At 33.5% G+C, this 23,037-nt stretch overlaps 1 pseudogene; it reads left to right on the top strand.

The window, feature by feature from the left end:
* Positions 1 to 825: 825 nt before the first annotated feature.
* LOC141559638 (DEP domain-containing protein 1A pseudogene) lies at positions 826 to 14,540 on the top strand (annotated as a pseudogene).
* Positions 14,541 to 23,037: the final 8,497 nt, after the last annotated feature.

Here is a 23,037-nt window from a genome sequence, read left to right as displayed (position 1 = left end):
GGGAAAGGGAAATGATAGTGGGGGGACCATGCCTGAGAAGACGTGAAGGGATGGGACGATCCCCATCTAGGATATCTAGCAGGGGGAAGGGTCTCCCGCCTCCTCAGATCCTGGGATGGAGGAGCAGGTAGTGGAGATTTAGAGGAGGAGAGGGTAGGAGAGGGACTCGCAGTCGTGGGGACTTCCTGTTGAGGAAGCCTGAGCAGGCATATGTCAGCCAGACTAGAACAACAATTAAAACTTTAAATTTTAAATTAAATTTAATTTAAAAATTTTAAATTAAAATTATGAACAGTCAAGTCCTATTATTCCCAGGGCATATATTCAGGAAGCTGCAGAAAGCTTAACTTCTGGTTTATCACCAGACAAGTATTACTGGGGACAAATAGCATCCCCCGAGAATCCCTCCGTTCAAACGCTCTCCTGAGCCCCGGAGGCGGCGGGTTAGTGCGGGGGGCTAGAACGCAGGTGGTTGAGAGCGAGGAGGTTCCGTTGCTCGGGATACGGGCGCGGTTCTGAGAGGACGCCAGCCGCTCCAGCGGAGCTCAGCCGGGAGCTTGGAGAGCCGGGAGGAGATCTCCGACCCCTTACTGACTACCAGGTTGTGGAATGAAGTGACTACCTGTTTTCAAGCAGAAATACCTCTAAGAAAAAAATGCTGGCAACACTGTAACATACGTGGTAATTGTTTTACTGTCCGTGAAACAGTAGATTGGCTTCATGAAGCATTAAGAAATAATAGTGTTGGTCCTGAAGTTGCAAGAGAAAAGACTGTAAGGTTAAGAAAATTCCTCAAACTCATGTCATCAAAGATATTAAAAGAAGATGGGGATCGGACAATCTGGACGAGTACCGCGAGCTATTCAGATTTCCTACAACGGCTCCCCTTACAACTGTATCATACAGTCATCCGGAAGAACAAAAAGCACTTTAGAAAATATTTCTAAAGAGAAGAAAGTATCTTCAAATTAGGGCACTCATTTCTCAGGACTCCTGAAAAAAAGATGTCTTTCAGGAGAATCAAGTGAAATTAAGATCTGAAAATAAAGAAAACCCAGTGGAGAAAAGGGAAACAAGCCAAGAAGATACTGAAGAAATCTGGAGACATCTTATTTTGACACACGAACCATTTTAGGTATGCCATCTTTAGAAGAATTCTTGGATCCAACATAAGGAATATACCTCAGTATATACTAGATCTGTGACCAATACAAGTAAACATGGAGTAGTTGTATTATTGCAAAACAAAGTAGATGATCTTCCCTCATTAGGTATTACCTGGGACCAAAATCACTAATGAAAAAGATGTTTTCCTGATGTGCTGTGCAGTACTGAGAAATTAGTTTCCTTTCTGATGGATCATCAAGAAAATTTTCAAATGCTGTCCCCCACTTGCAGGCCTCTATGGAGCAGCACCTGGATGACCTGAAGAAGGAGTATTATTACATATAATCCTGGGAATGCATGGATTGCTGCATTGCCAAGGAGATAAGCATCCAGAAATTTGATGATCAGGAAATTTCTACCTCTCAGGTTGCTGCAATTGTTGAACTTTTGGAGAATATTATCAAAGAGAAAATTTTACTTCTAAAAGTAAAAAAGAAAAAAATTAAAACAAGTTTCAGAAGAAATTTTAATTTTATTCAAACTTTTACTTATTTTAAAATTTAAAAATTTTTAAAGTTTAAAATTGATTTTAAGTGTATTAAATTTTAAGAAAGCCAAAGTTCCATAATCTTAATTACTAATTATCTTATGATATTAAATGAAGCCTTAGAGTGAAGGATATATATAATGTTAGTCTGCTTTTCCTGCCCTTTCCCAAAATTAGCTTGCTATATAGACATAGAAAAGTGCCAAAATAATTAGTGATACTCGTATTCAGTGTTTAACTCTGGGGAAATCATAAGGAGTAGGTCTCAACAGAGAAGAAATGAAGAATGAAAAGCAAAATTAGTAACCAAAAGTATTCTGAACATCTCCTTGCAGAAGACTAGAGAAGCCATGAAAATAGGGGCCAGAAACTGATGTACTTGAGTTTGGCCAAAAGGATTCTTAAGCAGCAAGAAATAATTTAGACTCATGTGTGCTGTGTGAACATAGATGATATCCTAGATGACTAGGATTGCTAGCCTTTTAGTTAAAGTGATAGCTTAGTGCAGAATTTTTATAAACTTGGTAGCTAGCATATATACTTTTACATGTACATTCATTTTTTAAAAATTACACGCATTTCTTTATGAATCATATTGGGAGAGAAACCCCAAGAGAAAAGAAAATTAAAAAGAAAAAAATGAACATAGCACGCACATATTGATTTATATTCAGTCTCCATATTCTCTTTGGTTGCAGATAAGAGTTTTCTATCCAAAGTTTGAGATTGCCTTGGGTCATTGAATCACTGAGAAGTCTTTTTCATAGCTGAAACACTGCACAATCTTGCTGTTACTGTTTGTGTACAGTGCATTCCTGATTCTGTTTTATTTGGCTCAGCATCAGTTCCTGTGAATTTTTTCAGGCCTTTCTAAAATCAGCCTGTTCATTTTTTTTTTTTTTTTTAAGAGCAATATCCACTACTTTCACAAAACAGAATTTATAGATTTCCCCATTGATGGACATTTACTCATTTTTCAATTCTTTGCCATCACAAAAAGAGCTGCAACATAAATTTTTTGCATATGAGGTTCTTTTCCTTTATGATTTCTTAGGATATAGATCCAATAATGGCACTTCTATGCCACTTTGGACATAATTCCAAATTGCTCTCCAGAATGGTTGGGATAATTTCACAACTCCACCAACAATGCATTAGTGTCCCAGTTTTCCCACATCCCCTTCAACATCATTTATCATAGTTTCCTGTCATTTTAGCCAGTCTGGGAGGTATGAGGTGGTACCTCAAGAGTTAGGTAACATATATATTTTACTACATTTTGTATTCCATATTTTTCATATATTTGTGTTTGTTAAATGATAAAGTATAACATTTCAGTTGTTTCCTGACAATTCCTGTATTTCCATTTGATTATTTAACCAGTTGAGATAAAACTGCTATGTTAAAAGATACAGAAGAAATAAATATAAGCTTGCCCTCAACCAAAGAGGCCTTAAAGGCTCTAATTCCCTTCAGTTTTTATTCTGCTTGGACCCATTTTGGGCTCAGCTTGAGGGGAGCATCTTTTTCATAGGCACAAACCTAAGGCCAGAGGTTGCGCCAATAGAATTTCTTTGTAAAATCCTAGTAGTATTTGTTTTGCCCTGCTTCTCTTATAGAACTGTGTTGATGAATGTATTTAAATTTTAAATTTTTGAGATTTTGAGGTCTTGTGATACTAGACCCACTTCCTTTCCACTATTTCCCCCATTTATCTTGACATTTTTCATCTTTTTTTTCTCTACATAAATTTCATTATCATTTTAATTATCATTTTTACTTTTTTTTTTTTTTTTTGACAGTTTGGTATGGCACTGGATAAGTCAATTTATATAGTATATCATTTTGTTATAATGGCTTAACCACATGTTTTTTGCCTCTCTATATTAAACCCATTTTTGCTGTTGCTTTGTCAGAGGGCATGATTTTTTACTTCACTTCAGATAAAGCATAATAGATTTTGATCCAGCTATTTTCAACTATTTTTTTTTTCTATCTGTTGTGTTTCTTAACAACATATTTGATTCTCTACCCTATTCTATCTTTTTCCATTTTATGGGAGAGTTTATTCTATCCAAATTTATAGCTATGATAATTGTATATTAGCTTGAATCCTATTATACTTTTCCTTCTGTTTCCTTCCCACTCACCCTTTATATAAAAAAAGAGTAGTAGTGAGAAAGGAACAACACCAGCACTCTATATTTGATGTCTGCCTCTCTGCCTCTCCTTTTTTCCCTGCTCCCTAATCTACTAACAGGTTTATATATGTCCTTCTCTTTTCTTTTTTGTTTCCACTGTTCCTTTTTAATCTTTCTTAGAAGGTTCGTTTGTTCTGTAAGTCTGCCTTAATCTTCTTTCCTAATTACAGTTGGGGATTATTGAGTTTGTGCTCAAAGCTTTTTTTTTTTTTTTTTTTTTTTTTGAAGATTTCTTTATTATAATTGTTTGGGAGTCATTTGCTTTTGGTTTTGTGTCTTTCTTTCATATCACAAAAGACCTTATGGGTAGGAAAGTTTTTGTTTATTCATTGTTTCAACTTAAGTTACTGGCCAGGCACCATGCATTTCTGGAAAGAATGTCTAGATCTATCTGACTGAACCTTTGCAGATCTTCATTTACGTCATACCCATTTATCCTTGATAATCCTGGAGGGCTCTGTCTTTAAATGAAATTATATAGAATAAGATTATTTTATCAGTCCGGATTATAGCCAGATATCTTTAGCTAGTTTGATCCTTCTACACTTACAGTTTTGCTTATTAAATGCCCCAAATTGGTATTCTTAGACATTTAAACTCCACATGTTCAAAAATGAACTCTTTCCCCTATCAACCCTCCTTTCTTAATTTCTTTTATTACTGTTAAGAATACTTCCAGAAAATTCTCCCAGTCACCCATGCTCACAACCTAAATGTCATCCTTCACTCTTCATATCAGAGCTTTTCCTAAGGCCAGTCAATTTTACTTTCATTATATCTCTTGAATTTGCTCTTTTCTGATACTAATTCTGTAGAGCAGGTCCACATCACCTTGTGTTTGGACTATTGCAATAGTTGTTTTGTTTTTCTAATTCAAGTTTCTTTGTTGCTCTATTACATCACACAATTATCAAAGTGATCTTCCTATAAAGCACAGGATACCCCTAATTCTTCCACAAACTCCAATGTCTCCCTAGCAACTGAATAGCAGCATCTCATATACAACTCAGCAATTTGTGAAAAACTAAAACACCAGTGAAGGGCCTATGTCTACAAGGAGACAGACAAGCAGAAAGAAAACAGTGTCCCTGGGAAATGGCTTAGTCTTGTAAAATAGTACATGTGGCATACTTCCCAATTGTTTTCCAAAATAGTGAAAATTACACTAACCCATCTTTTCCCCTATAGTTCTATCTTTTGAGGTTTTTTCCAATGTGTGAGAAACCTCAGTTATTTTAGTTTACATTTCTCACACTCTTAGCAAGTTTGAGCACTTTTAAAGATGATAATTGAGTTTAATCTATAATCAAAAAACAACAAAAATGCATAGGATGTTTGATTAATACAATTTCAATGTTTATAACAATTTGCAAAAATGACCACTTTGAAATTAACTGCAGATAAAGAAATTGTATAAAATTCTTGGTTAAGACTCTTAAAATTAAATTCAATGTATACTAGGTCTTTTTTTTATTTTAGTGTATGTATAGGATCAGAAGATTTCTTAAAAAAAATAAATATATATATATATATATACATTTTTGTATATATACGGATACATGCAGACACATGTCTAAAACTTTCAGTGGCTCCTTTTGATCCCCTTAATGGATCCCTATGATCTGTTTTTGTTTCTTTAGAGGATTAATATTTTTAAAAAAGTTTCCATTGTTTATCTCACCTTTAATCTTAAAAGGTATTTTTCATTCTTGCTTGAAATTGTTGATTGCTTATTCTTTTTAGAATCATAGAATGAAAAAATGATAAGAGCCAAGAACTGGAAAGTGGCTCACAGAGAGAATCTAGTCCAATCCTCTCAAAGCAGTTTCAGAAGGAATTTTAATGTTATTAAAATTATTTAAATTTATTTAGAATTTAAAAATTTTATTTAAAATGGATATTACCTGTTTAAATTTTAAGAAAGCCTAAGTTCCACAACATTAGGTACTGACTGTTAGATATTAAATGAAGCCTTATAGTGAAGATGAATTAATGTTAATTTGCTTTTCTGTCCCTTTTCAAATTTAGCTTGCTACATGTACCACATAGGAAAGTGCTAGTAGTTAATGGCATTAGTGCTCAGCATTTACTCTAGGAGATCACAAGGAACACAGTAGGTCTTAATGAAGAAATGAATAAAAATCAAAATTAGTAACCAAAAATATTCTGAGCATCTCATTGCAAAAGACTAGAAAAGCTATGACAATGTATGCCAGAAGTAGAGGTACTTGACTAATACCTGAGCAGCAAGACTTAACTCAACCCAAATGTACTTTGTGGACATTTTGTGAGATGAAATTCTAAGTGATTAGGGTTGCTCATTAGCTATTCAGTCCAAGTGAAGTTTGGAAGGAATTTTTATAAACTTGGCAATATATATTCCTCTATATTTTTCACTCCTATTTTTCTATATTTTTATAGGCTTGTATTTTTTTAAAAGCTAAAAATAAAGCATAAAATTGGTTTCCTATTCAATCTTTATATAAAAGAGCACTGGTGATGAGAAAGAATGAGCTCAACACCACTGTTCTCTATTTGGTATAATCCGTTTTTGATCCTTTCTACCCTTTTCTCTTTCTTCCTTCTTCCAATCACACTAATAGGTTCCTGTCTGTCCTTTTGTCTATCCCTTCCTTCCCTTCCTCCCTTCCCAACCCTCCTTAGCGAGTTCTGTTTAAGTCGTCCTCAATCTACATTCCTCCTTAGTTTAAGTAATCAGAGCATACTATCTTAAAAATTCATGACCAATTCACAGCTGTGAAAGAAAGCCTTCCATTAGGTGTTTAATGGTATGACTTTATGTATTCAATTTTTGTTATCTATAAACATTAGCTTAGTTTTTGGTACCCTAAATATTGAGATCCTTATTCAAAGACCAACATGTAGAAATACTGTATAAGAACTTAAATTTTATCAACCTTTGTGTATATTCTTACTCTGCAGCAGGGTAGAGAATCTATTTTCTGTCAAGGATCATTTGAATATAACATCAGTCACGGACCATACAAGATTAACTTATAGAAAACTCAAGCAGTGGGGGGAGGTTGTACCTAGCTTGCAGCTCATCATTGCCTGTGGTTGCCTTAGCAAAAGATTTCACTAGCCTGTGAACCAGATGTTCCCCAGTCCTGTGAGTGGAAGATGAAAGGAAATTGCAATAAAATGGAATGATGGATCACAAATCCTCTTTAAGACACACAAATAAGTGACTTGGTTTTTAATCTATAATAAAATTCCACATGAGAAAAATGCACTAGATATTTAATAAGTAATTGCCAAAATGACTACTTTGAAGTTAACTGTAGGTAGAAAAATAGTATGAAATTCTTGGTAAGACTCAAAATAAATCTATACTTTTGATATTTTTTTAGTTCAGCACATTATATATATATATATATATATATATATATGTATATATATATATACATATATACATACAGGAACTGAAGACAATGGGAATATATACATATATAGATATATCTATATATATGTAAATATATACATACACATGTCTTAAGCTACTTCAGTAGCTCCCTGTGTTCACATAAACTTTTTTTTCTGATATGGTCTCCTTCCAATCTTTTTAGTTGTTTTATACTTTTTTCTCCTTTATATATACTACAATCCAATCATAATGGTCTATTAGCTGTTTCTCATCCATAATGCTGCAGCTTCCTTTTCCATGTCTTTACACTAGTAGACTCAACACCTAAGAGATTTTCTTGACTTCTTACTCTTAGAATCATTGGGCATTTTTAAAACTCAGAGGAGTTTAACTTATGGAGAAGGTTTTTCCTCATGATCCCATGTAGTGAAGCCTTTTCTATACTGTGTTTTTCTCATATTTGATATATATATATAATCTCCCCCATTTGAACCCAAATTTTGAGGACAAAGGTCAACTTTTTGTTTTTAAAAATTCCCTTAGCACGATATCTGATAGATGGTGTTTTAATAAATACCTTGTGATTGGTCAGCTTAAACTTGTTTATTGCCATAAAGTTTGTAATCATGGTTTCTGATAAGTTTTTCTTTATGAATTCTATGTGTAATTTTGATGGCCAAATTGGATGTTTTATTTATTGTTTATTGGCTTAATTTAAAAAATTCCATTGATTATTTTACCTTTAGGTAAGATAAAACTTTTTATCCTTGTTTGGAATTGTTCATTTGCTCATATTCTCTTTTTAGAATCTTAGAATTTAGAAGATGGAGCAAAGTTTGGAAATTACTCCAGAGAATTTAATCTAACCCTCTCAATTTTGTTGATGAGAAAACTAATCCAAGAAGTTTCATAACTTGCCCAAAGTCATATAATCATCAGAAATGGAATTTGAATCCAGGTTTTCATTCTTTAAAAAATTATTAAGCAACATAGGTATTTTATCACTACAATGATTTAAAGATTATGAAGGTATTTTCTTGAAAACCTGTTCACTTACGACAAATCATTTCCAATAAATATTCATAATATTGCTGTTAGAAGTGAGTAGAGAGTAACAACTCTACTTCATTATGGCATGTACAAAAAAAAAAGTTTTTTTAGCAGTTAAATTGATGCAATTATTTCTTCATTTTTCTTTGGCAGTGTTTATTGCTTGAACAAATATCACTGCATGTCTTTATACATACATATATAAGTATAATATAGGTACACATGTAATATGTATGTATATATATATTTTTCCAATTACGTGTAAAGATTATTTAACATTTTAAAAAGATTTTGAGTTCCAAAAATTTTCCTCCCTCCTCTTTTTTCCCCCCTGAGGCTGGGGTTAAGTGACTTGCCCAGGGTCACACAGCTAGGAAGTATTAAGTGTCTGAAATCAGATTTGAACTCTGGTCCTTCTGAATTCAGGGCTGGTGCTCTATCCACTGCCACTTAGCTGGCCTCTCCCTCCTCCTGAGACAGCAAGCAATCTGATATAGGTTATACATGTACAATCATTTCAAACATTTATTTCCATATTAGTCATGTTGTGAAAAGAAAAATAAGGAGCAAAAGAGAAAAACCATGAGAAAGAAAAAAACAAAAAAGATGGAAAATATCATGCTTAGTTAAGTCTACCCTTTCAGTCTCCATAGTCCTATCTCTGAATGGGGATGATATTTTCTTTCCCAAGTCCATTGAAATTGTTTTGTATCACTGTTTTGCAGAGAAGAGTTAAAGTCTTTCATAATGGATCATTACTATGCTACTGTATCTGGTGTTCTCCTGGTTCTCTTCACTTCACTCAGCATCAGTTCGTGTAAGTCTTTCCAAACTTTTCTGAAATCAGCTTGCTCATTATTTCTTACAGAACAATAATATGCAGGTAATTGATTTTATTGAATAATAAGAGCCCAGTCAACAGAGCATTGACAGCGGAGAACCTGAGGAGGAGGAGAGGAGAACCTGAATTCCAATCCAGTCTTAAGACACTTGACAGTTACTGTGTGACTTTTGACAACTCAACGTTAACAGTGCTTCATAATATATAAATCTAGCGTATAACAATATATTCTTTTTAAAAAAAATCTTGTTATCCCACTCAATACTCCTTACTTAAGCAAATGAAAACAAAACAAATGTGAAATTAAAATGTCTTCAATAAATGAATTAATTTAGCAAAATGAATCCTTAATTTCCCATGTCTAAAAAATATGTCAATTTTTATCAAAAGGTACTATATACTAAATATTTTGCTAAGTGCTAGGAATAAAAAAATAATAAAAATATTATAAGCTATTCTATGCCCTTAAGGATCTTACAATATATTAGGAGAGACAAGAAAATAAATACAAAGCAAATATATATGGATAAACAGAAAATAATTGAAGGAAAACACTGGAATTAAAAGAAATTAGGGAAAGCTTTGATATGACTATTTTAAGTACATCTTTAGCAGGTTAGAGGAGTGTTTCATCATTATTATGGAGTTATGGTTATTTTGTTGATCAGCATTCTAATGCCTTTCACATTTATTTTTCATGAATATTGTTTAATAACTATTCTCTTGGTTGTGCTTATATGTAGCTTTTTTTCAGTTCATGGAAGTCTTTTCAAGTTGCTTTTATATTCCAAATACCATGGCAATGCTCTTTCACAGTGATAAATAGCAAATATTATAGAGTTATATGACATACATATGTAGTTTCTAACAATAACCCAATGGAACAGTTACTGTTGTCTGTATTTTGTAGTTTAAAAAAACTGGCTATGAAGAGAGATTAAGTGACTAAGTGTCCAAGACTTATTTGGTATCTAAGTAGTTCAACTTATGTCTTCCTGACACACTGAGCTACCTCACCATACTAATGTGTCTCCTTGAAAGTGAACCCTCAATGCAATCATTAGTTCTTTTTTCCTGCCTCTCTCTCTCTCTCTGTTGCTCTTTCATCATTGTGTCACATCTTTTCCTCTTACATTTAGGTACAATTTTCATCCAAGTTGCTTGGAAAACTTTGAAGGACCTTAACCAAGACCTTTGCTCTGCTCTGATTTTCTCAGAACTGTATTTTGTGATTTCCTCTTTCCTGGTGATATGCTATGGTTAAGTTTTTCAGGATAGGTAATTTTAGAGAATAGGATAATGTATCTAATTTCTAGTCAACAATAATTTGTGCATCTTGAAATTAATTTTTTGATCTATTACTTATATCTTTTAGGCAATATCTTTAGAAAAGTTAAAATAATGACTTTCTTAGATTAATTCTAACAATTTGCTTTCTACCCTCTGTTTCCACTAGTTCTGAACAATTTTGTTACAGTGTACGTTGTTACATTAAGCATCTAGACTCCATATATTTCTTCATATTTTAGAACACTTAATTTTTAAAAACTTTATACATTTAAAATTTTATTTTAATAGTATGTTTTTTCCAATTACATGTAAAGATGATTTTCAGTGTTCATTTTTGTAAAAGTTTATATTCCAGTGTTTTATTTTTCCTTCCATTCCTTAAGACTTCCCCCTCCCCATGCTTGTAATGAATTTAATATAGGATATATATTTTTAACATTTTCTGAGTCATGTTGGAAAAGAAAAATTAGAATTAAAGGGAAAACTTTGAGAAAACAAAATAATAAGTGAAAATAGTATTTCTTTGATCTACATTCGGCCTCTAGTTTCTCTTGCTAGATATAGATGGCATTCATTTTTTTTTTTCCTGAGGCTTAAGTGACTTGCCCAGGGTCACACAGCTAGGAAGTGTTAAGTGTCTGAGACCAGATTTGAACTCTGGTCCTCCTGAATTCAAGGCTGGAACTCTATCCTAGGTGCCCTTGGCATTCATTTTTCATCCAAAGATTTTGGAATCGCTGAGAAAGATTATCATAGCTGATCATCATCACACCACCTTATTTATTCTGTACAATGTTTTTCAGGTTTGCTTGCTTCACTAAGCATCAGTTCATGTGAGTCTTTCCAGGCTTCTCTGAAATCAGCCTGTTCATTTCTCATAGAATAGTATTCCCTTATATTCATATGTCATAACTTATTCAGCCATTTCCCAATTGGTCAACCATTTTTCAATTTTTTTTTGTCCTCACAAAAAAGCTGCTACAAACACCTTTGCACATTTATGGGTTTTTTTCCCACTCTTTTATGATCTTTTTGGGATATAGACCCAGTTGTGGCACTGTTGGATCAAAGGATGTGCAGCGTTTTATAGCCTTTTGAGCACAGTTTTAAATTGCTCCCTAAATGGCTAGATCATTTCACAATTCCAACAATAATGCATAAATGTCAGTTTCCCATATCTGCTCCAACATTTATCATCTTTTCTTGTCATCTTAGCCAATCTGAAAGGTGTAAGGGAGTACTTCATTCTGTTTTAATGTGTATTTCTCTAATCAGTAAGTGATTTAGGACATTTTTCATATGACTGTAGATGGCTATCAATTGGGGAATGAATTATATTTTTATAAATTTGACTCAGTTCTCCATATGTTTTGGAAGTAATGCCTTTATTAGAAAACAATGGCTTTAAAATGCTTTCCCAGCTTTCTGCTTCCCTTTTAATGTTGGCTGCATTGTTTTTGTGTAAATCTTTTAATGTAATCAAAATTATCCACTTTGTACTTCATAATGCTCTCTATTTCTTGTTTGGCCATAAATTACTCCCTTCTCTAAAGATATGATAAAGTAAACCATTCCTTGTTCTCCCAATTTGCTTATAGTATCACTGTCTATATAAATCATGTACCTACCTATTTTGATTTTATCTTGGTATAAGGTATGAGATGTTGGTCTCATATGTAGTTTCTGCCATACTATTTTCCAGTGTTCCCAGTAATTCTGTCAAATAGTGAGTTCTTATCACAGAAGCTTGAACAATTTTCACATTGCCTCACTGATCTGTGTATGTCTTTCTCCCATGCCTAATTTTGTAATTTTCTATATTCCTGTTGCTTGTTTTTCTTCTATTACTGCATTCTTTTCTCTATACTTTGAGAAAATTCAACATTATGATAAAACTTTCTAGGATCTTTTTTGTTTAAACAGTTTTATTTCCAATCTTATTAGTGTTAGAATTTCCTTTTGTTATCTTATTGGTTGTTGTTCAGTCATGTCTGATTCTTCAAGACCTCATTTGGAGTTTCCTTGGTGAAGATAATGGAGTGTGGCTTGCCATTTTTTTCTCCAGCTCATTTTGCAGATGAGAAAACTGAAGCAACAAAGCCATGTTTCTGATGAGCCCAAGCTCACACAGCAAGTTAAATGTCTGAGGCCAGATCTGAATTCAGGAAATCTTCCTGATTTCACTGCCAGTGCTCTATCCACTGCACTATCTAGCTAGCTGTCCATTTACCTAAGATAGCTCACTCTCTATATAAACAGCTTTCATGGTCAGGAAGCTTTTTCTTATAAAATTCAACTTAAGTATCTCTGTGTCTTCTGGGTCTAAGCAGGATCTAGCTAATCCTTTATCCCTGAAGTCAACTATCATGACACCTCTTCAAAAGTTTCCTCTTTAAGGATATTCTATCAAAAAAGAGAAAAAAAAATGAGGCACAACACTTTGATTATTCCTTGATTATCTCAGATTCTCCCTTTGATACCACCACTTCATGGTAAAAAAAAATTAAATATATATATATGTATATATATTATACATATAGTATGCTTTTTCTACAAAAATACTTCCTTGAGCTCAGTCTTTAATATTCTTTGATTTTTTATTCTTTCCCAGTTTTTCCTCACCCTATTCATTATAGTGCACCACATATAGTTGGATCAGAACACAGCTAAATCTATATTTTCAATTAAATGAGGGAGAAAATTAGATTGCAGAAGTTTTAGGAGAGTAAGAGGAGGAAGTTGGAGATGACTATTGTAGAAAACTTTTTTCAAAGAGTTTTTAGCTGATAAGAGGAGCAGAGATGTGTGAAGACAGCTAGTAAATATATTGAGAGTGCTTTCAGGAATGGGGGAAAAGTGAATATATTTGAAACCATCAGGGAAGCCCTTCTATTACAACAATTTAAGTTTAGAAGGAGAGGGAAATGATAATAGGGGTCAATGCTTGAGAAGACCAGAAGGGTTGGGGATGGGATCCTAGGACACATAGCAGGAAGAAGAGCCTCTTCCTAATCAAGAGTGTGGAATAGAGGAGCAGATAGGTCAGAGGAATGAATACTGGGTAAAGAGAAGGGAAAAGAGGGGCATGCAGTGGTGTGGGACTCTGCCAAAGAAGCCTGAATTGGCTTAAGCCAGTCTGATGAGATCAAAACTTGACATGGCCAACAATTAATTCCTATTGCTAGGCCCATATATTAAGGAAGTTTTAGAAAGTCTCCTGAGAATTATTCATCTTAATTTCTGATCAATATAATATGCAGACAAATAACATCCCCAGAAAGTCTCCATTCCAAAGCTTTCCTGACAAGGGTTGGTGTGGTCCTTGAGTGCAGGAGGTCAAGGTTAAGTTGCTCAGGATACAGGCACTTTGGTGTTGGGAAGGAGTGAGGGAAATGGTAGGAAAGGGAGGGAACCATTGCTCAAGATATGAGGGAAATCTTGGGAGGACGCCAGCAACACTAGCTCAGTGGGGAGCACGGAGATCCAGGAGGTGATCTCGGTCCCTTCCTGGCCACCAGGCTATGGAATGAAGTGACCACCTGTTTTCAAGCAGAAATGCCTCTAAGAAAACACTGGAAGCAGTTTAAAATACTTAACATTGTTTACTGTACTTGAGCAGTAGATTGGCTTTATGAAGCATTAAGAAGTAATAGCAATATTGGTCCTGAAGTTGTGAGAAAAGATTGTAGAAAGTTGTTAAGAAAATTCCTCAAGACTCATCATTGAAGATATTAAAGAAGATGGGGATCAGAAAATCTTGATGAGAACAATGAGCTATTCAGATTTCCTACAACTTCTCCCCTTACAACTATACCATGCAGTCATCCAGAAGTGACAAAAAGCAGCTTAGAGAATATTTCTAAAGAGAAGAAAGTATCTTCAAATTATGGCACTTATCTCTCAGGACTCCTAAAGCCATTATTTATCAGGAGAATACAGGCAACATTACAAGTGAAATTAGAGCTGAAAATAAAGAAAACCCAGTAGAGTAAAGGAAAAAGCCAAGAAGATACTGAAGAAATTTGGAGACATCTTATTTTGAGGCACTTAGGTATGCCATCTTTAGAAGAAGTCTTGGAGCCAACCCAAGGAATATCTCAGTATATACTAGATATATGACCAATACAAGTAAACATGGCGTAGGTGTATTGTAAAAACAAAGCACCTATCCTCCTTCACTGGTAACTATCTGTTCTGGGAACAAAATCACTAATGAAAAAGACATTTTCCCAATGTGTGCTGTGCTGTGCTGAGGAAGCTGATCTCAATGAACTGTTTGCTCCATAATTAGCTTTCTGATGGATCATCAAGAAATTCTTCAGGTGCTATCTCATGTGGAAAAGTACCTGGACTACCTGAGGAAGGACCATATTACAAATCCTAGGGATGGACTGATTGCTGCTTTATCAGCTTACTCCTATTGTAAGCAGAGAAGCATCCAGGAATTTGATGAACAGAAAGTTTCTACTTCTTGGGTTGTAATTGCTGAGCTTTTGGAGCACATTACCAAAGAAGAAAGTTTACCACTTAAAGAAAAAAAAAGAAAAAAATCAAGAAGTTTCAGAAGTAATTTTAATTTTATTTAAAATTGTTTAATTTAAATTTTAAAATTTTATTTATAATTCCTTTTAATTGTATTAATTTTAAGAAAAAGTTCCAGAGCCCTTAGATATCAGATGGTTTTAAGTGAAATTATATAGTGAAGATTATATTAGGCAGTCTGCTTTTCCTGTCCTTTCCCAAAATTAGCTTGCTATAGACATAGAAAGGTGCCAAAATAGTTTTTGATATTAGTGCTCAGTGTTTTACTCTGGGGGATCACCAGGAACTCAGTAGGTCTCACAGGAGAAAAATTGAAGAATGAAAACACTATTAGTAACCAAAAGTATTCTGAGCATCTCATTGCAATGGCCTAGAAAAAGCCATAAAATATTGTACTTAATTGTTAGCCAAAGAATGCTTGAGCAGCGAGACTAACTAGGACCCACAGGTGCTATGTGGACCAGTTGTAAAATGAAGTTCTAGGTGATATGGGTTGTTAGTTAAACATTTAGTTCTAGCACAACCTGGTGAGGAATTTTTGTAAATTTGCCGACATTCTGCTCCATTTTATACTCATCTTTTTCCACTTTTTTTTTTTACAGGTGTATATTTGTTTAACAGCTAAAAATAAACATTTCATTTATCACATTTATTGTATTATTTCCATCTGGTTGTTCAACAAGTTAAGATGTGCTGCTGTGGGTAAGGGTTGAGAAGAAATGTAATCCCTTGGCATAGCCCTCCCAACCAAGGAGGCTAAGACCCTGATTCCACCTATTCTTTTCTCCATTTGGACCCATTTTGGGGCCCAGTTTGAGGAGAGCATCTTTCATAGGTACAAACCTAGAGAAAGCCAAGATTAGGGCCAACAGATTTCTTTGTAAAATCCCTGTAGTACTTTCCCTATTTCCCTTACATAACATTTAAATTTAAAAATTTTAAAAATATTGTGCAAACTTGTACTACTAGACCCACTTCCTTTCCACTATTTTCCCCATTATTTTCCTTGAAAGCATTGACTTTTTTTTCTCTTGATGAATTTTATTATTATTATTACTATTATTTTAGTTCTATGTGAGAAATAATTATTTGGACCCCTACTCTATTCCAAGCAGTACCAATCAATTTGATAGAATCATATCAAGGTTCTGTATATAAGGCCCCAGGGCTATGAGCTGTAGATTCTATGTTAACTTGCTTAATCTAAGTTAACTTGCTTAATTATAGGAAGTTAACTAAATAAAAGCCCTCCTTGTCATGGTGGACCAAACACATTTTGGCAGAAGTGGCAACTACATGGAAAATGCCCCCACAATTTTTGCACTTCCAGACGAAGCTCTTTTCTAATAGGTGACTATATTATGACCACTTAGGTCACAGATAGTTTGTACCATTTTGTCCTGCCTAACTTGCGAAGCCTTGGTCCATCTTGTGTAGAGATATTCCTTTCTTCACCCAACTTGTTACTCTGCTGATACTATTTTGCTTATTTTAGCTTATGTATCATATGTCAATCAATATAGTTATAATCAATATAGCATTAATATAGCTATTCGTGAATGACTGGACATTTAGTTCTACAAAAATGGGTAGTAGAATGAGGAGGCATCCCAGATCATGAGGAAGATCTAAGGTCCACTTCATTAGAGGAGACTATGAATCTTTTAATAAAGTGTCATTGGCTTGGAACTCTTTCAGTCTCTTTAATTGTAGATGGAATAATTTTAATCATTGAATCTACAAAGTAATTCTTTGGCAGTTTGAATGTCAATTCATTTGTATAGTATTGCCATTTTGTTATATTGACTCAGTGCTCCTGTTCCTCTATATATATTAAGTATTTTTGCTGTTGCTTTGTCAGAGGGCATGATTTGAGATAATCCTGCCTTTTTTTAAAAAAAAATTTCACTTCAGATAAAGCATAGTAAGATTTTGATTCAGCCTTTTTCAACTTAATTTTTCTTTTTCAGCTGTGTTTCTAAAAAAACCCCAAAAAACTTGTTTATTTTCAAAACATATGCATGGATAATTTTTCAACATAGACTTTTGCATAACCTTGTTTCAGATTTTCCCCTCCCCCCCACTCCCTCCCCTAGATGGCAAGCAATCCAATTTATGTTATACTTATTATATATGTTAACTCCAATACAAAAACAGCACATTTTTTGATTATACTCTTTGATTCTGCTATCTTCTTCCATTATTTTATGGGTTGAGTTCCATTATATCCAAATTCATAGTTATGATCATTATTTACCTCCATGGTATTTCTTATATTTTGTTTCCTGCCCACTTTTTATAAATAAGGTGGTGAGAAAGAACGAGCTGAATACCATTGCTCTATATTTGTTGTGATATGTTTCTTCAACAGGTTTATGACCTACCTTTTTTCTTTATTCCTCCCTTCCTCCTTCCTCCCTCCTCATTTCCTTCCCCCCCTCCCCCTCTCCCCCCCTCCCCTTCCTTTCCTTTCCTTTTCCCTTCCCTTCCTTTCCTCTTAGCTGGACAGTGTTATGTTCAAATTTGCCTTAATCCTTCCTTCTTATAGTTGAATTTGTCATTTAATTTGTGCCTAAGCTGTGCTTTAATTTGAAGTTTTCTTTACAGAGATTTTGGAGTCATTTCTAATTTTTTGTCTTTAATAACCCTTTCACTGTGAAAGAAGAGCTAGCTTTATGGTGGGATGCTCTTTTTATTCATTGTTACTGGCCAGGTACTACTGTGTACTTCTGGAAATAATGTCTAGACCTCTCTGTTTGAACCTCCTTAGGCTCTTTGCTGAATGCTCATTTATGTTATTCCCATTATCTTTGAGTATCCTAAAGGAATCTGCCCTCAGCCCTCATATAATTTCACTTAGTGATCTAAGGTTAGATGTAGATGTTTCATTCCAAGACACTATTAATCTATACACATTTTTGATTATAGCTTCATTTTTTTATATTAAAATTTATAAATCAAAATCTAGTTTTTATCAAAATATTAATGTCTTTTATAGGATTCTGTCTTGTGACCTGTTAAAAATTCATGACCAATTCACAGTGTTTAATGCCGTGACTTTTTATTTATATTATTATTCATATAATATATATATATATATATATAATATATATATATTATATATTCAGTTTTTATTATCTATAAACATTAGCTTAGTTTTTGGTACTCTAGATATGAGATCCTTATTCAAAGACCAACATGTGGAAATACTGTAAAAGAACTGAATTTTATCAATCTTTGTGTATATTCTTATAAAACAGGGATGGGGAATCTATTTTCTGCCAAGGGTCATTTGACTAGAACTCCAGACATAGAACTCAAGACAGTGGGAGGTTATTGTACCTTGCTTGTATAGTTCATCATTGCCTGTAGTTGCCTTAGTAAATGATTTTGCTGGCCTGTGTGGGCCAGATGTTCCCCAGCCCTGTGAGTAAAAGATGGAAGGAAATTGCAATAAAATGGAATGATGGGTGACAAGTCCTCTTTAAGAGACACAAATAAGCGATTTGATTTTAATCTATAATTAAAATTCTACATTAGAAAAATGCACACGATATTTGATTAACTCACATTTCAATGTTTTTAATAAGTATTTGCCAAAATGACCACTTTGAAGTTAATTGTAGGTAGAAAAATTATATGAAATTCTTGGTAAATGCAGTATATACATATAGGAACAGAAGATTGTGGGAATATATATGTATGTATATATATATATATATATATATATATATATCTCATATCTATGTCTATACATACACACATATATACATATATATGTCTTAAGCTTTTTCAGTAGCTCTTATTTCTGTGTTCAAATAAATATTTTTCTGACAATGTGGTCCCTCCCACCTTCCAATCTTTTTGGTTATTTTTATACCCTTTTCTCCTTTTTATACACTACAATCCAGTTATAACTACTAGTTGGTCCTCATTTACAATGCTACCATCTTTTCCTTGTACTGGTGGACCCAGTGCCTGATTCTCTTTACCTCTTAGTCTTGGAATCCCTGAGCGCCTGTAAAACTCAGCTAATAGTTCAACATTTGGAGAAGACTTTTCCTTATGACACCTTGTTGTGAAACCTTCCCTTTCTGTGTTTTTCTCATATGAATTATTTGATATATGTTATCTCCCCCTTTAGAACCCAAATTTTTTAAAGGGCAAAGGTCGATTTTTGCTTTTTTTTTTTTAAATATAGTACTTTAAAACTTTTTTGTACAGTATATATAGGCAGTGCTTAAGAAATGCTTGATCATTTGGTTAATTTAAACATATTCCCCATGACGTTTGTTATTGTGGTTTTTGAGATAGCTTTTATTAACCTTTGTGATTAGTTATTAACTTTTGTGAGTTCTACTGATCCATTTTTATAATTTGGTTTTGTGCTATTTATAAATTCATATTGTTCTTTAGATGTTTAACTTTTTAAAGTTTCTATTTATCTCACCTTTAAAGGTTTTTTATTCTTGTTTATAATTATGAATTCCTTATTCCTTTTTTTTTTGAATCATAGAATAAAGATGATAGACAAGAGCTGGAAAGTATCTCAGAGAGAATCTAGTCCAACCCTCTCAATTTTACAGATGAGAAAACTAAGGCCTCCAAGAAGTTTCATGACTTGCTCAAAGTCATATATAATCACCATCAGAAGTAGAATTTGAACTTAGGTCTTTTGACTTCAAAACTTCTTTAAGTTATTAAGACAGCATATATTGTCAATGCAATTATTTAAAGATCAATATGGAGTTTACTTGAAAACCTGTATATTTAACAATCATTTCCAGTAAATACTGTTCCCTTCTAAAAACAGTAATATCAATAACCCTTCTCCATTAAAGGTTTTTTTTTTTAGTACAAAGATGCAGTGTTTCTTAACACTGATGCCAGAGCGCCACCACTGCATGTAATTAATTTTTTATGTAACAATACTATTTTTCTAATTGCATGGAAAGATAGTTTTCAACATTCATTTTTCTAACATTTTGAGTTTCAAGTTTTTTTCTCCCTCCCAAAGATAGTAAGCACTTGAATAAGTATAATCATTTTAAATGTATTTTCACATCAGTCATGTGATGAAAGAAAAAGTTCATGAGAAAAAACATAAGAAAAAAACGCCAAACCACAAAAAAGAAGTGAAAATATGCTTAGGTCTGCATTCAATTTCAATAAGTCATCTCTGGATGCAGATGGAATTTTCCATCCCTAAGTCTATTGTAATTGTCTTGGATCACTGTATTGCTGAGGAGAGCCTGAATATGTCCTAGATGATTCAAATGGAAAAATCCATTCCCTGTATCTAGTATTCTGCTGGTACTGCTCATTTCATTCAGCATCACCTTGTGTTAAGTCTTTTCAGGCTTTTCTGATATCAGCCTGCTCATCATTTTTTTTAATAGAATAATGTTCCATGTGATTACATATATTAATAATGAATAGGGGCAACTAGGAGACACAATATATAGAGTACTGGCCCTGGGGCTCAAGATCAGGCCTCAAAAACTTGACATTAGCTCTGTGACTTTGGACCGGTCATAGCCCCTGTCTCATAAAAAATGTGTATCCTAGCATATTCCTTTTTCCTCTTTATAGATTACTTTTATCCCTCCCAATAATCCTTCCTTAAGCAATTGAAAATAAAACAAATCTGAAATAAAATGTTCTCAATATATAAATGAATAATTTAGCACAAAATAAACTTAAATTTGCCATGTCTAAAAATGTTATCAATTGGTTATCAAAGTGTCAGGCACTGGACTAAGTTCTGAGTGTACAGAGTAAAAATTTAATCCATTCCTTCCAGGAATTTACTTAAAGGGAGATAACATGCAAGCTAATATACACAAAGTAAGCTATTTAAATTAAATGAAACTAAAATATAAATTAAAAGGAAAACACTGGAATTAAGAGGGATTAGAGAAGGCTTTGATATTTTTTGCATTTTAAATGTATTTTTCAGGACATTGGAATGTTTCATCTTTACTTTTGGGGAGTTTTTAAATTAAAGTCTTACAGTTATTTTTCAGGAATATTGTTATTATGTAACCTATCCTCTTAATTCTGCTATCAGTTCATAGAACTCTTCCCAGGTTGCTCTTATATTCCATATACCATGGCAATGCTCATTCACAGTAATAACAGCAAATATTTCTGTGGCTACGTATATATATATATATTCACGAGAGTTTCAACAACCCTAAGTTACCTGCATTTTGTAGATGAGAAAACTGGCAATGAAAAGAGATTAAATGATTTGTCCAAGGTCTCATACTTATGAGAACAGTATTTAAACCCGTGTTTTCCTAACTGGCTCACTATAACCCACTTTGTCTCCTCAATGCATTCTTAGTTCTTTGTGCCTGCTCCCCCACCTCCTCCCGGCATCTCTTTGTTGCTCTATCATTGAATCAGCTTTTTATTTTACATTTAAATTTAAGTCCAGTTTACATCATTATGCTTCAGTTGCTTGGTAAGTTTTTAAGGACCTTGATCAAGATTCTTGCCTTGCTCTGAATTTGTCAGAAGTAAAGAAGTATATTTTATATTTCACCTTTCTCAGTATTAAATTCTATGTTAAAATTTTTAGTATGAAATAATTTTAGCAGGGGTCCTCAAACTACGGCCCGAGGGCCAGATGGGGCCGCTGAGGATGTTTATGCGGTCAGCAGGCTTATGGCAAAATCGGACTGGAAGTGATGGTCGACCTAAACTCATGTTAGCAACGCACACTTCCGGCACTGGGCTGAGGCAGTGGAGACAAGAGTGTGAGGCGTTCCAACAGTCTGAGGGACAGTGAACTGGCTCCCTATTTAAAAGTTTGAGGACCACTGATTTTAGGGTAAAGGATAATGACTAATATCTAGTCATCACTGAGTAATTTTGTGCATCTTGAAATTATTTTTTAAAAAATATTTGCATCCTTCAGGCAAAGTTAAAACTAATGGCTATCTTCTGTTATGGTTAGGTAAATTCTAGCAATCTGCTTTCTATCCTCTGTTTCTAGTATTTCTAAGAAATTTTGCAACAATTTCTAGGCATTCAAACTCCATATTTCTTTACATTTTTAGATCAATTTTCACATTGTCTCAAATTTATCCTTTAATACTGTTGCTTTGATTTGTGAATGTCTTTTCCTCCCCAGTTTTGTGATTTTCTTTATTTCTGAAGTTTTTTCTTCCATTATTGATTTTTCTCTTGAGAAAATTTAATGTTGTAGCTTTCTATTTTATTTCAATACTTTTTATTTCCAACCTACTCAGGGTCAGAATTTCTTTGTGTATCTTTGTGATTTGAAACCATTCTGTATATGAATCTTCTTCCACTGGTTTTTCTTGTTGCAAATATGTTCTGGAAATTTTTAATAACTTTTACTTTATATTCATTCATGGTACTCTGTCCTCATTTTCTTGTCTTGTCTTGTCACTCTGATACAATTTTCTTGAGAAATTTTTTTCTATGAGGGTTATTTTTCTATCTCTTTTCACTTATCCTTTTAACTTATTTGATATATTTATTAACATTTGAAGTTTCTATGGTAACCCAATTATTCATAATCACCCAGAATTTAGGCTCAAAGAGATCTCCAGATATTCACTTTATAATGCTTTGGTGAATATATAAGTTTTATAAATCACAGATATGTTTAAAAATCATGAATTATTTCAGACAAGTACTATGACATTCAATAAATGTTTAGTAAGCATCTATTATAAACAAAAACTGTCCTAGTCATTTAGAGGCACTTTTTTTGCAAGGAAAAAGATTTTTGTTAAGAGGCAGTTGAATAGAACATTGGGCCTGGAATGAGAAAAAGTTTAAAATATGATCTCACTAGCTGTTGAGAGTGTGGGAACATCTATTGACCTCAATTTGCCTTGCTTTCTTCAACTATAAAATGGGTATGATAATAGCATCTAATTAGTAGGGTAGTTGAGGATCAAGGGATCAATTTTCGCCTATTATAGTGCTTAGCACGTAGCAACTAGTATATAAATGTTTATCTCCTCCCCTACTTTATTCTTGGTGATCCCCCTTAGAGCAATAGAAAAATTTTCAAGAGTAGATCACAATCATC

Source organism: Sminthopsis crassicaudata, chromosome 3 (genome assembly GCF_048593235.1).
Source record: "Sminthopsis crassicaudata isolate SCR6 chromosome 3, ASM4859323v1, whole genome shotgun sequence".
Classification (NCBI taxonomy): Eukaryota; Metazoa; Chordata; class Mammalia; order Dasyuromorphia; family Dasyuridae; genus Sminthopsis; species Sminthopsis crassicaudata.
This window is presented reverse-complemented; position numbering and strand designations above follow the sequence as displayed.